Source organism: Hydra viridissima, unplaced genomic scaffold (assembly GCF_058129835.1).
Source record: "Hydra viridissima isolate aposymbiotic clone 2 unplaced genomic scaffold, HvirCarnegie_v1 scaffold_14, whole genome shotgun sequence".
Taxonomy (NCBI): domain Eukaryota; kingdom Metazoa; phylum Cnidaria; class Hydrozoa; order Anthoathecata; family Hydridae; genus Hydra; species Hydra viridissima.
This window is the reverse complement of record NW_028324313.1, coordinates 7,588,302-7,603,921: the sequence shown is the minus strand read 5'-3', so window position 1 is coordinate 7,603,921 and position 15,620 is coordinate 7,588,302.

Here is a 15,620-nt window from a genome sequence, read left to right as displayed (position 1 = left end):
TAATTTATGTAAATTGAAGCAAGAGAATTGTTTGGTAGAAAACGCCTGCTGCACTTTAAGTCTGGATTTTTGGTTTGGAGGAATCCAATTGTTTTACATGAAAATTTACATGAAAATTTTGAAAATTAGAAATTCTAGTGAAATAAAAAATCACGGGTAAAAATTTAATTATCAAAGTTATGAAATTAGAAAGTCAGGGGAGGGAATTAGAAAGTCAGGGGAGGGGGAGTGAGTTATCAAAGGTTTAAAATTAGGAAAACAGATTTAACACCCTGTGCGGTAATAATACATTTTGAATTTTTAAAAATGTTCATATAAAGAAAAAAATAGGACTTAGCACTAAATTATCAATGACCTCCTCACGTTTAATAATTAGTAGTGAAATTCATGAATAATTTATAATAAAGTTATAAATATCCAAGCGATGGTTTATAAATATCACACGTTTAGAGAATAAAAATAAAAGGAATTAGGAATAAAAACTAAAGTTTACTTTTGTAGAAAAAAAGAAAATTTCTATTGATATTTAAATTTAATATATAAACGACTACGTGGCTTCCTTCTGTGAAAATACTTACAAAATGTTGCCAGATTATAAAAGGTTGCCTAAGCAACGTTGGAAATAACTTTAAGAAAAAAACAAAAGAAGTTTTGAACTGAAACTGTAAATTAGTTTTTAATACCCCAATATTTTTATATTAATAAATACTACTATTTTACAAATAGTACACTTTTTGAGAATAGTAGAGGGGATAGGGCCACATAAAATGTAATAGTGAAAATTTGAAGGTTTGGCCGCTCAGGCTCTTCACAGCTCAATTAACTGTGTGTAACCTCATAATATTCATAATAGAAAACCATTTCTTCGTTTTGCGTAAATAAAATATCTTGATTTAAGGAAAAACGAATTGAAACACGATGATGCATTTTTCAAATTTAAAAATCGTAGTTCTTCGCTTTTTGTTTACGTAGTTTTAGAAAACTTTTATAAAATTAATAAATCATAAAGTGGCTAAGGATAGAAGACGTCCATAGTAAAATTTGATTATTTCTTAACTTTTGAATAAAGTTTCAGTTGCTGTTCCCATATATTATACTATCAAGGTCATATATTATACTTCACTGTTCAAAAAAACCAGAATTTTATTACCTTTTGCTTATAAACTATAAAAAACACCAGTTTTGATCATTAAATATATATATATTTTTTTCTATTTTTTAAAACTCAAAAAATGTTTATTAAGAGAAAACTGCCTGTTAACCATCAACATCATCATTAGGGTATTATGGGGAAAGGAGGGCGGGCATAAGCTTTGACATCATCATAAGGGTAAAAATAGTTAAAGTTTAAAAGCTATTTAAAAACTTAAAAATTATTCTAATTCAAATATTTGGACTGCTCCAGATCACGTCCTCTGGTTACTATGGCAGAGAATAACCAATCGGCGTGGAAATTTAAAATCGTATTGTTTTGAATGTAATCATTTTTTGTAAAATGATATTTATGTAGTTACAAATAAAATAGATATTGAATAGTTAAATCTGATAAAATTCTTCAAAGTATTTTAACAAATTAATATGCGTTTGATTCGGTTCTGAAAAAAGAAAAATTCACAAGAATTTAAATTTTATGGTTGAAAAAAAAACAAACTCCAAATTAATAAAATGTGTTACTTTTGAGTTTCTTTGTTTCAATAAAATTAACTAAAGTAAAAGGATTTTCTAAAAGATATTAAAATTGGAAAGAAATAAAATATTTATGTAATTGAAGAAAAAACATTTTTATCTGAAGAAAAAAAAATTTAATTGGAAAAAAATCCTAAGAATGCATTTAAGAATACTATCACTGGTTTTCTGGGGAAAGATAAAACGAAAAACCAAAAAGGGCTTGTTCAGGAAATATTTTATAGATACTATACTAAGAGGTATAGGGGAAGGGGGAAAGAGGAGGAAGATGAATCTAGGTTCCTCCGCTTTTAAGATGTAGCAAAAAACACATTTTTTGCATATAGTCCTTAAAATAAGGGCTACTCTAATGTATATTCAGTACAATACTATATGGCGCAGTACAATATTTAAAAATTAATATTTTATAGAAGAGTAAAGAAGTGCATATTACTTGCTGTTTTTGGCATCCGCTTCTGGCTATAAATAATGAGCGCGTAAATACATAATATTGATTGATGCTTTTCTGAAACTTTTAAAAAAGAATAATACCTAGCATAAACCTTACAATTTCTAAATCACGAATTTTTCTAACGCTTCAAAGCAAAAACCCATATGGTGTATAACATAATCATTTAGTCTGGTTTAGCAGAGCGATTTAAAATCAGACTGTTTTAAAACATTTTAGCTTTGTTTAGTCTCATGCTAATTTTGTGTAATACAAAACCTTCAAAACGAGGAAGGAGGAGGGGTGGGGGTGGGGAGAAGGAGGTAGCATGTGTTCACATAACTCTTCCTCATGTTTTAGTATCACTCTCAAATATTAATTAATATAAAAATTGATAAATATTTCTTCCGATGGTAAAAATTTTTAACGATTACGAACAATTTCTGTGTTTAAAAAAAAAAAAAAAATGAAAATAATTCAGTTTATTTCCTTTTTTATACTGCGCTTTGTAATTTTAAATGTTTGTTTTGTACAATATAATAACACTTAATATATAAAATGACTTTTTACAAAATTTTATATTTAACCATTTTTCAATCTTTTCTGTCCTCATATGTACAATATTACTGTGAAATCGTGCATGTTGAGTGTGAGGATCAGGGTGTTGACTTTTAATTGTTTTCATGTTATTTTCCGAATCCTGTAAAAGTGTTGAATGAATTTTTATATCCATTGATTAAGTATATCTGTTATTTAATTTAAAATGCATAAAACGTCACCCACTAAAGCAAGAACATTTTTTAAAATTTCGTTTGCGTCAAAGTGAAACTAAAGTGAAATGATATTCTGTAAATATTAAATAAATAACATATATAAATGATAACTAATTGAATATACAGAAAAAATTTATATCAAAAGGTCAGATCGTCATCAATATAAATAGCCATGAAAAAAGAAAATAAAAATAGATAATTTAGTTCCTCAATTAAGAAGATAATTTTTTTATTGTTATGGTAACCACGCAAATATGATATTGCTTTAAAATCTAGTATATGTAACACGTGTCAGAAAACGAGTAAGATTTATAAAGATTGGTTTTTTAGATTCTCTTAATTGATCCTATGTTACCATTTTATAATGTTACCCTTTATAATGTTACCATTTAAAATGGTAACATAGGATCAATTAAGAGAATCTAAAGGTTTATGTAAAATAACCAAAAAGGCTACCCCAAGATGGCTGTAAAGTTTTAAAAATTGAATGAGGTACATGTTTTGAGCGTCTTTTCAAATAAACTACAAGTGTGACCTTTGTTTCTTTAAGACCATCTTAAAGTATGTGGGCGATATCTATGAAAATTCTTTTGTTTAAAAATTGTTTTGTCCAATCTTTTTACTTCTGGAACTCTTAAATTAAAAATTAATGTTTTTTTTATTTGGAAAAATAACGAGTTTTCGAAAAACTGTTCTTGCGGGTTTGAACTAATAAATTTGGATTTTTTTTATGAAAAAATTGTTTCAAACAATTTTTTAAAAGAAAAATGAGTTTTTTTTTAAGAAAATTTTTTGAAACTTTGCCAAAATCAATCTTCTTTACGTCAAAAGCCAGCTAGATTATGGGGCTAAGCAAATATTTAGAAAAATTTTCGTTTTTTAAATATGCCTTGAAACAGTTTACTTTGAGAGTTACTTAGGCCCATATCGAACCTTAATGGTAGATTAAAAGAACAAAAGCCATTTCTTTTTTGATGTGTATTGTAATGATAGTTGCCACTATCAATAACACGCTTAATAATTTTTTATATAAATTTTTAGTTTGATTGTTGAGTCACAATGTTCACTGGGGGTTTTGGTCCAGTATTTATATTGGCTTAAAATGAAAGACAAAATTATAATAAGATGACTTTGATCAATAAAAACAGCAAAGTGTAAATAAAAAGTAAACAAATGTACAAAAAAAAAAAACAACAAAAAAAAATAATCTTTTGTATTGTTTTACTTCAATGTTATGTTACATACCCAGCGATTGCTTTCAAGGACCTGTACACAAATTGCTGCTTAGAACAGCAGAAATATTATATTAATTTTGTAGATTGAATGGAAAAAGAAACTAGAAATATAAAAATGGCAAAATTCGGAAGTAAAGTTGGTACTTGTCTTATCACAATAAAAATGCCAATCGAATTGCTTGAAATTAGTCTAAAAGAAAGATTCCCTTTTGCGAAATCTTCTACAAGATTTTCACTCCTATGTTCATTTAATCTGGATATGAAGCAACTTAGAAATTAAGGACACTTTTAGGAAAAAAAAGGGCTACCTTTCTAATCCCTTCTTCTTTTATTCACTTTATTTTGTACCTGTTGATCTTCATTGGCCTAAAGTATACAACATCTATAGGTGCAATTATCTCTTGTAGCCCATGTTCCTTCCATGTATTACATACTAACTCTGATTTTAAATTCCATAAGGTGGTAATAACTCTCCCTTAACATTACCACATAACACAACCCTTCCACAGCGCATTGGGTCTAGAACCTTTAATACTTAAGTTCTAATTCTAAGGCACGTCACTAAGTGCATAATGAGACTCATCTTTTCTGAACTCTGATTGAGTAAAATTCTTCATTTAAAGATAGCTTCCTTTTTTTAGTTTCTGGCTTGAAACTTCTGGTTTTCCATGGTACAACCTAAATATAAGATGAACTCAAAAGATCAATAGTGCAAATTTAAAATTCCGACTTTAAGGACTTTTTTTAAGGACTTCATCATGTACAGACTTTTTTTTTTTTTTACTAACCTTTATCATTATATAAGAAGATTCTTTTAAAAAGATTCTTTAACTTTCATATTAAAATGTAAATATTAGATGACATATTTTTACCGAAACGTCCAAAAACTGATTTTAAAACAAAAATAGAGGCGGAGAAGCTGTTGCATTTGACAAACGGATAATTCCAAGTTAATATAGCCAAAAACTAAAATGTCACCATGTATTTCAAAATAGCTTGATTTTTAGAATTCGAGAAAAATATTTATAAGAAAAAAAATCTAAAAATTTGAACATCCTATTCCATTTGGTTCTGGAGATATTATTTACTAAAGTTTATCACATTGCAGTCTCGACATCCTCATGCTAAAAAAAATAATCTAGTTTTTGTCAATAACCTTGCAAAAAATTTTTTTTGATTAACTGAAAGTTGGTATCTAAGTTGGTATTGGTTTTGAGGTTGAGGTATCTATTGAAATTTCTTAAACTGTAAGGGAAGAAATGAAAATCATAGCACTTTTAGTTTTAAAAATCTTGTAAAAAAATGAGCAAATATTTAAATAGCCTCCTTTTGCTTTTATGCATAATTGGTTACGACGAGGCATGGATTCAAGCAATCTCATGCGATAATCTTATAGAAATTCCCCCCAAATCTCTGATGTTTTTTAAGATTTTCAACTGAAGTTATCTTATATTTGGGAAGTTTTCCGTCCAACTCCATAAATGCTCAAAGGAATTTAAATCAACTTTGTAGCTTTTCTCAATGAACCAGTCTTGAATTGAATGCTCAGTACTACTACAATATGCGGATTCTGGGACATTGATACTTTTCCATACTTAAGGAATTCAAGATGGTGTTGTGTTTTTAAAATGTAAAAATGTTATTAGATTTCCATCTCATTGTTAATATCATGCCGGAACCTGCAAAGAAGTATAAAACTGTATCGTAATTTATTCCATAATGTTAAAGAGTTTATCATAGTCCATAAATGTAAAGCACGGTTTTAATTTGTAGTGACCATAAGCCAACGTGTGAATACCGTCTTGTAAGATGTGTCTTTTATCATCGTTAGCGCTGAGAGCTACTTTGTTGATTTCTTCGGTGTATATGTCATGTTCATGTGATCGGATAACATTCATGGTTTGTTATTTTTAAAAAAAAATTTATTCTTTAAAAATTTCACCACAAGGTATTGATAACTTCTTGAAAGTCAAGACCTTCATTCAATTTTTTCAAGACGTAAAGGTACAAATGGCCGCAATAAGAAGTGTTACCAAATTGCACTCTTTCACTGTTATAATAAACTGGACTTTTCAAGTAGTCGACCAGCTCAACAAGAGGAGGCTGAGCATAAGAGTCGAAGCTGTATTTTCTGTCTCCGTCTTTATACCAGCATACCCAATGAAACCCATCCGTGCTTGAATCTCCCGTATTCACAATTCCACATTCTTTTTTTCTTGTCTTTTTCGGTAACTCATCCCTGACAAACACGCCTTGAAAGTTTTTTAGTTTTAACTGTTTAGCAGACTTTATCAATTGAAAGTTAGTTAAAGCTTCATTAGGTAAAACAATTCCTTCTACGTCAATCCATTGAAAGTTGATCATTTTTTTAATTTCTTAAAAAGTTTATCCGAATTTTTTTAACAAGCGATTTTTCATAGAATAGCACCTAAAAAGGGTATACTATTAAAGGGTGAGTTAGGTCCGAGAAGCAAACCAGCGCCGATAGATTCATATCCTCTTCCGCTTTTAACGTAAACTCCGTCTTTGAATGATCCTCCTTTAGGCCAGGGTGTTAAAAATAATCCGTTTCCTCTGTGCGTTCCCATTTTCATTCCATTTCCATTCTTTTTCAAATAAACGATACCTCTTCCTGCAATTTTATCAACCATAGCAGAACCTGCAGAAGAGCCTACACCTGCTAGCAATCCGGTGGCTAGAGCAGGAACTACTCTTGTTGCAAGAGTGCTACCTAACATACCTAATAAAGGTAGAAGAGCTCCGATGAATCCGCCTTCAATGGTTGAGTTGTATGCAATTTGTCTTTTGCTCAATTTAAGAGTGACTCCTTTACCAGCTTCATACGCTTTTCTAATTTTGTTCAATTGCGAATTAGTGATAGCGAGAACATGTTTACCGTTCAAGTCTTGATGAGAAAGCTTAATGCTAGTATCGGTTTTATCATGCATGGCTTTTTTAATTTTATCAGATTGACTCTGCGAGATGTTAATTTTGATGTTTTGATAATTGCTCATTTTTATGTATTAAAAAATTATTTATTTCACTTCTCGAATATGATATCGCATTGTAATATCCTCTCCACGAAAATCAACCAAATCTCCATTCTGATCAATGATGCGAGTAACCATTGTTGAAATTTCAAACAGTTTAACAGGAAGATAAATCAAATGCATTGGTCTCTCGATGATTTTATAGCCAGGACTAACATTTGGATAAAAGGAGTAAATGCAATTTAATTGGGTTCCATTAATATAGGATGATCCGATCACGTTGTTAACGATTCTGATGGTGTTAATGCTTGAAATTCTAACGATATGATCCGACTCGTATTCGGAATTGGAATTTAATTTTCTTTTAGTAAACCCTAAAACTGAAGAGATGCTATTCTCCACATTAAAGTCAATCAAATAATTCAAGCCAAGTTTAATGGTTGATTTTAAAGTATTAAGATTGATTCCAATTTGAAGGTTGTTTGGAGAGTAATTAATTTTATTTGCAATAATATAACTTCCACGTTGAGCTGTTTTTATTGTGTTTAAAATAGACTTTTGCAAATACTCATTGATGCCTTTAATCTCATAGTTTCCTAATGGAATGATAATGTTCTCCCAATTAGCTCCATTGTTCATGCTGTATTTGAAAGAATTGTTTTTACTGTTTACATTTGGAATGCTGTTGTAAGTCTCAAGACCGAGAAAAGCCATTTCATAACTTTTTCCTTCGTCAAAAACGATTTTATCCAAAAAATCAGTGGTGATAACACTTGATTTTCCATCTACATCGATGATTATACCTGACATTTTTTAAATAAGAATTATTTTTTAAATTGTTTTAGAAAAATAAAAAATCGTCAAATCCGCTTCGGTACTTTCCCTCGTTCTTTTTAGAAGAGAGATCGATGACAGCAAATCCGTGAGGTTCATTCCAGCAATGATTGCAAAAGGCTTTAAATTCTTCTATTTTCATATCACAGGAAACGTGATCTTGATAAATGTGATTAACGCTTTTTTGGTCTTGTTTAAAGAGGCAAATAAAGTTAGCATTTTCTCTGATGGTATGTCTTGGAATCTCGAAATAATTTTGAGCGAGGTAAAAGCAGTCGACGTTGGAATGTCTTCCTCGGATGTAATATTTTTCACACTTGTTTTGATTGGTCAATTGCAAATCGTCAAAGATCATCAAATTGTTTTTGGTTGAGTCTAAGGATTCAGGTTCAGGTACATCATCAGCCGTTTCGAAAAATTGACACTCCATATCATCATTGTCGGAATATTTTTTTGAAATTTCCTCAATAACATCTTCAGGGTTTAAATTCAATTTTTCCATTTCGTCTTGTACATCATCCGTTAACAAATCAACAATATCCTTTTTAGGAAGTTTATTTTCGAATGATCTTTTGAGTATTTTGTATTCAGGTTGAAAAAGGGATTTGCCAAAGACTTGCAAGCGGCTGTAATCTAGCCAGCCAGGTCTTAAAAGTAAATTGAGTAGTAACGTTGTTTTTCCGCAACCAGACTTTCCAACGATGATTCCACGTATACTTCTAGGTAAAAGCGCGCTGTTGTTTCTTTTGGTTTTCCCAATTTTACATGACAATTTCATCACTTCCATTTTTTATATTTAAAAGGTTTTTATATATGTTAAAAATGTACTGCGTTAAGTGTAGAAGAGAGACTGAAACCATTCACTTGAAAAACGAGATCACAAAAAACAACAGACCTATGCTTAAAGGGACTTGCAACTCTTGTGGGATAACAAAATGCAAGTTTGTTTCATCGCATGGATCATCTTCGCATGCGGTCAATGGAGGAGACTTGGTGGAATCGATCAACAATTTTTCAAAAAAAATAAAGCTTCCATGGGCAAAGTTTCCAGGAGAAATGCACGTTCCAGGTATGAACTTTGCAGGACCTGGTACCAATTTAGATAAAAGACTCACTTCCACGGATATGTATCAAGAGTGGAGCAAACCGGTAGACAGAGTGGACAATGCAGCATATCACCATGATTTAGCTTACAAGTATTTTAACGACAAGCAAAACAGAAATTTAGCAGATCGAATGATGCTTGAAGAAATGAATTCGATTCCCAATCCCACTCAAAAAGAAATAAGCGAGCGAAAAATTATCGCTCCCATCATCAAAGCCAAAGCTAAATTTGGATTAGGTGTGAGTGATTTGAAATGGACGGATCAGCTTGCAGAGGAGCTTCATAAACCGGTGATTCATCATTTTAAAAGAAGAAGGGTGATTGTAAACGACATTGATGAAATATGGGCCGCAGATTTGGTGGACATGCAATCGTTTTCAAAATTCAACAAGGGCGTAAAATATTTACTCATGGTGATCGACGTGTTTTCAAAGTATGGATGGATCGTTCCGTTAAAAAGCAAAACGGGTCTTGAAGTGGCTGAAGCTTTGAAAAAGATTTTTGGTGAAAGAAAATGCGTCAAATTGTGGGTAGATAAAGGAAAAGAGTTTTACAACAAGCACGTGAGAGCGTTGGGTGTGCAATTATACTCCACTGAAAACGAGGAAAAAAGTTCTGTTGTCGAGCGATGGAACAGAACGATGAAAGAGAGAATGTTTAAATATTTTTCAGCCAACAATACCAATAAATACATTGACGTATTAGATGAGATGGTGAAAAATTACAACAACACAAAGCACTCTTCTATCAAAATGACACCAGTGGAAGCTAGCGATGAAAAGAATAAAGGTAGGGTATGGTGGAATCTGTATGGAAAGGATCAAACATTACCAGCAAAACCAAAATTTCTCATAGGTGATCAAGTGAGGATCGTAAAAAAGAAGTCTCATTTTGAAAAGGGGTATACGCCGAGATGGACTGAAGAGGTTTTTACAGTGTCAAATGTTCAGCATACGAATCCACCCACGTATAAAATCGCTGACGCTAACGGTGAAGAAATTCAAGGCACCTTTTACGAGCAGGAGATGCAAAAGACGCATCAAGACATATTCAGAATTGAAAAAATCATTCGCAAAACCAAGAGCAAGTCGTTAGTCAAATGGTTGGGATATCCAGACTCGTTTAATTCATGGGTAGATAATAATGAATTGTTAAGTTTGCAAAAATAGACGCGTCGTTTTGTATGACAAGAAAAAAATTTTGAATTTTGAGTTAAATAAATTTCTTTTCATATAAAAAATAACAATGAGTATGTTAGATAATGAATTTTTAGAAGATCAGCGCGATGAAATATATGAAAGCGAAGACGATGATGTGAATGCATTAGACGAAGCTATCATATTTAGTTGGTCTAGTTCAGAAGACGATGATTCTGATGATAGTTCTGACGATGATTCTGTGGCTAATCCTGTAGTTTTAGATTACAATGATCCTGAAGATTTACCTTACAATGAGTCTATGTTGGGTGATCCTGTAGTTTTAGATTACAATTCGATGAGTGTTGAAGAACAAAATGAATATGATGATTATATATATAATGAATTGTTAGAAGATATGCGTAATGAAACGGGAGGAAACAACTTTACCATTTACATCGAAGATGATGAAAGCGTAGAATACATTAATGAGGAGGAGAAAAGAAGAAATAGATTAAAGATTAAAGCGTTGATTAAAGGTTTTAAAAAAGATAAATATAGAGTGTGCGCTTCTACTGCTTAAAAAACGATAATCATTTTATTCTTTACATGTGAGGAATAAAATGATCTAAAAATTTATTTTTAATATGTAAAAATGCATGCTCCTCACAAGTTTTTTAGAAATGTTGTATCAGCAGAAGTCCACAGTTTGGATTTGCAATTAAAAATTTTGGAAGAGAGGGTTAGAGAGTTGGAGGAAAGAAGACCAAACAACATTATTGTGTCTACGAAAACGTTAGATCATCCACCTTATTTCAACGTTAACGAACAATATGAGATTTTTGCTCAGAAAGACATTAAATTTGCTGCTCTCTCACATACAATGATAGCTTTATCCATTGGGCTGAATTTGGAGAAAGGTGTTGCAGTGATAACATTAATGAATAAAATTACTGATCAATTGAATTATAGAAAAAACGAAGTTATTATTTCAGAGTCTGTAGATGATGTTATTATGGACGTGAATAGTAACAGCAAACAGGACGTGATTGTTAAAAAAGGAGAAAAACTTTGTAAGATTAGTTACATTGATTTAAAATAGTTTTTTCTTAATAAAAAATGGAAATATTGAATGAAAAACTTTATCCAGTTCTTCCATCAGCTCCTATAGATGAAGGAGGACATGTTTATAGGCTTCAGAAAATAAGCGAGATTCAGAAAGAGATAGAGAGTGAAAAAGCAAAGCGAGTTCATCTAAGCAAAAAGTACCATAGCGTGTTAAGAATCTTTTCGAATGCGGACAATGTGATGCAAGGATTATGTATAGCACTAGGTGCGACTGGAATAGGGCTTTTGTCTACGATTATTGCCAGTCCAGTAGCGATTGCGTGTGAAGGTGTGGCTATTGGCATGGGGTTTTTATCCATTGTTGGAGGTCAAGTCAACAAAAAGATGGTATTAAAAGCGGAAAAGCATGAGAAGATCAAAGTGTTGGCTGAGTCGAAATTGAATACGATTAGTGAGCACATTTCCAAAGCGTTGATAGACGGAAAAATAAGCGATTCAGAGTTTCAATTGATTCTTGGTGAGCTTCAAAAATTTAAATCCTTGACGGTGGAAATACGAACCAAAACCAAAAAGGGAATAGATGAAGTTACTAAAGAAAACTTAATCCAAAAAGGACGAGAAGACGCGATTCAAACGTTTAACAATTTGTTTAAGAAAGGATCAACGTAGTCGTAAAAACCAATTTATGTATTTTTCCACGTATTTTAAAAAGGATCAACGTAGTCGTAAAAACCAATTTATGTTTTTTTTCCACGTATTTTAAAAAGATGTTTTTCTTTAAAATACAAGACCTAAATAAAAGGGATGAAATTGTGAAACAAATTAATGACAGAAGAAACGGCAACATTTCAGATGCTAATCTTCAGACTGATTTGAGCAAGCTTTACAAGCCTCTGATTGAAAGCAATGAAAAGATGATTAAAAGCCTGTCAGTCGATCAAAAAAAGAAAAGACCTTTCGAAGTGAACAAAGTTGGAGATAAAATATATATTGGAAAAATGGAGGTTGAAATAGATGGAAATGATATCATTGTCGGTGGTGAAAGGTATAATGGAACAAAAGGCCTTTGGGAACTGATGACTGAATTAACAATACCAAAGAGCTATACCGATGAAGATTTGCAAAATTATGAAAAAATTTTAATGGAAAGTGATGCTATAAGATCTGATTCGCAACCGCATAAACCGAAATCATCAAGAAGACCAAAGTATCAGCAACTTATTGCTCCTATTTGGGAAAAAATGATGCGTATTGAAAAAGGTAAAAAAGGTAGTGGTGTCATTATTCTTCCAAGCGATCCTAATGCGTTGGTGGAAAAGCTTGAATTGAGTATTGCTGCATGGCATGCTGGGAATAAAGAGTCAAGAAATGTGGCTGTTGCTATTTGCGATGAGCTGTTGAGACAGGGGGAGATTAATAAAGAGGAATATAAATCGTTAATGAGCACTATTGATAAAATTATTTAAAAAAAGTGTTTTATTTAAAAAATGCTCATTGTGAACAAAAGAAGATATGTGAAAAAGAACGTTGTTGGTGGAGGTGGTATTGTAGACATGATTAAAAATTTCATAAAAAGAGCAGCTGCGTCAAGTGTGTCAAAAGCAACAGTGAATTTGCTTAAAAATGCTGCAACAAGCAAAATTGGACAAGAAGCGATTACAGCTGCAAAATCTGCTGGGACAGAGTTAGCCCTTTCAGCCATCTCTGCTGCTAAAGACGTGGCTATTGACAAAGGTAAAAAGACCATTGAGAAATTAAAGACTGGTTCATCTATTCAAAGTAATAAAATGTCTAAAAAGAACGCGATTCGAATTCAAGATCTGGTGAAAATGGGACAGGGTATGAAAATAGTATGAAGATAGCATTTTGTTGCGATGACTTGTTATAAACTTGCGATGGCTTGCGATAAGAGACATTTAAATGAATTAAATAATTTTTTTTATTATATAAAAAATGATAAGTACTGAGCGATTAAGAGTTACTGAGAACCCAGAGTATGATATTGGTATTGAAAAAGTTGATTTTTTTGAGTATCTTCCAACCAATCTCGATTTAAATTCTTCAGGCACGATTACTTTTGAGATTGACTGCCAATCGATTCAAACAGTACCATCAGAGGCTTACATTCTTATTGAAGGAGTGTTGAAAAAGAGCGATGGAACCTTTTATGATGCTAAAGACAACATTGCACTGGTGAACAACGCTTTGATGTATTTGTTTAATGATGTGACTTATGACTTGTCGGGAGAGCAAGTGGAAAGAGTGATGTATCCAGGTCCAGCCACCACCATACTTGGATTGATGAAATATCCTTATGGATTTCAGTTTGCCGATGGATTAAAACAGATGTGGTATATGGATACGTCAAATCTTGTTGGAAATTCAGGATTCAATGTTAGACGAGACCACTTGTTTGCAGACACTACATCCGTTGGAGCTTTTTCGTTTAAAATTCCGTTGAAACACATTTTTGGATTTTGCGAAACCTATGACAAAGTTGTTTATGGGTTTAGGCATACCATCACCTTTACAAAGAAAGAATGTGATGATGCGATTTATAGAGCGGAGAGCGTTAGTGGAGGAATGATCAACCTTAAAAAATTCAGACTTTATATGCCTCGCGTTGAATTGGATATTTCGAAAAAGACTGATTTCATGAATTTAATAGCTCAAAAAATCCCCATTCAAGTGGCTTATAAATCAAACAAATGTGAAAGACAGCTTATTCCAGCCGGTCAAACAGAATTTACCTGGTCGCTTGGAAGAGTTACTGACAAAAGCATTCCAAGATTTATCTTGTTCGGACTTCAGACAAACAGAAATTCCAGTCAAACAGTTAATCCATCACTATTCGACCATTGTGATGTTAGCAATTTTTACGTGACTGTTAACGGAATAAAGTATCCAAATTACAATTACGACTTGAATTTTGGAGAAAAGAGAGTGGTCATGGCTTATTCAGATGCGTTCTCTTTTGATGAAAAATATTACGGCACAAATGAACTTGTTTGTCAATCTGGGTTAAGCTTGCTTGAATATATAAAATTATATCCGTTGTTCTTTGTGGATATCAGCAAGCAAAAAGAAAGAGTGGCGTCGGAAACAGCTGAATTAGTGGTAAACCTTAAATTTCGAACTTCAACTATTGCAAATACAGTTATTTTTGCAGTGGTGATCTCTGATAAATTGCTTAAATTTGTTTCAGATGGAATCAACATGACTGCTGTTTATTAAGTTTATTGAGATGTCTTTTCAGGAAAAATTGAATTGACTTAAAAAAAAATCTTGGTATAATAAAATGAGATATACAACATCGTATTTGAAAAATTTGTTGAATGAAAACGGCGTTAGTAAAACAGAAGATGATTTAATAACGTTGATGATGCTTGCGGTTGAAAATAATTTGATCAGTAAAGATGAGATTTTAGAAAGAGCAAAAGAAAAAAAAGTAAAGCCTCCTCCAAAAGAAAAAAAACCTGTTGATCCAAAATGGGAATGGCTTAGTTTAGTTAAGAAAAAGCCCATCACTGTGAGAATAACCAACATTGAAACGGGTGAGGTGACTAAATACAAGTCTCTTTACAAAGCGATGGCAGGGACTGGACGTGGATGGAGATATTTAGAGCGTCGAGATGGAAAGGTGGATGATGGAATCAAGATTGAATTTTTAAATTCTGAAAAGCTTGAAAAACGTAAAAAGCAGCAAAATTGATTTTTTAACTTTTAACATGTTAAAAAATTGACTTAAATAAAATTCTTGGCGTAAATAAAAAGATGGAGAGGAAGTATGTGATTGAATTTGATACCATGGGTCGTGCGCATCTGTTTGATGAAGAAAAAGAAATTCATGTGGCTGGATACGAATTTACTGCACATGACGAGTGGGGAAGAAAGTATACGATTAGATTTGATGAAATGGGTCAAGCACATGTATACGACTCAATAAGCGAAATTTTTGCCAATTATCTTGTTTCATAAGTTTTTAATTCTCCCGCGAAAAGAATTAAAAAACGGTAAAAACTTTTCGAAGAAGAAAATATGCTGAAAGTGTGCCAAGATTTAAAAAAATTGAATTGACTTAAAGAAAATCTTGGTACAATAAAAATGAGTATCTATTCTTCAAAACCAGATTTAATTGCTAAAGAGCGAAAAATTGAATGCACCGAAAAAAAAATTCTTTCCCTTAATAAAATGGGTGATAAAACTGATGCTAAAAAGCAAAAAGCAAAAACTACCGCCAAAGAGCGAAAAATTGAAAGTGGCTTAAACAAAAATCTTTCCGTAATAAAAATGGAAAACAAAACGTTGAAAGATCGAAAAGTATCAATGGCATCATTAAGAAGAGATGCTAAAGAAAGAGCTATAA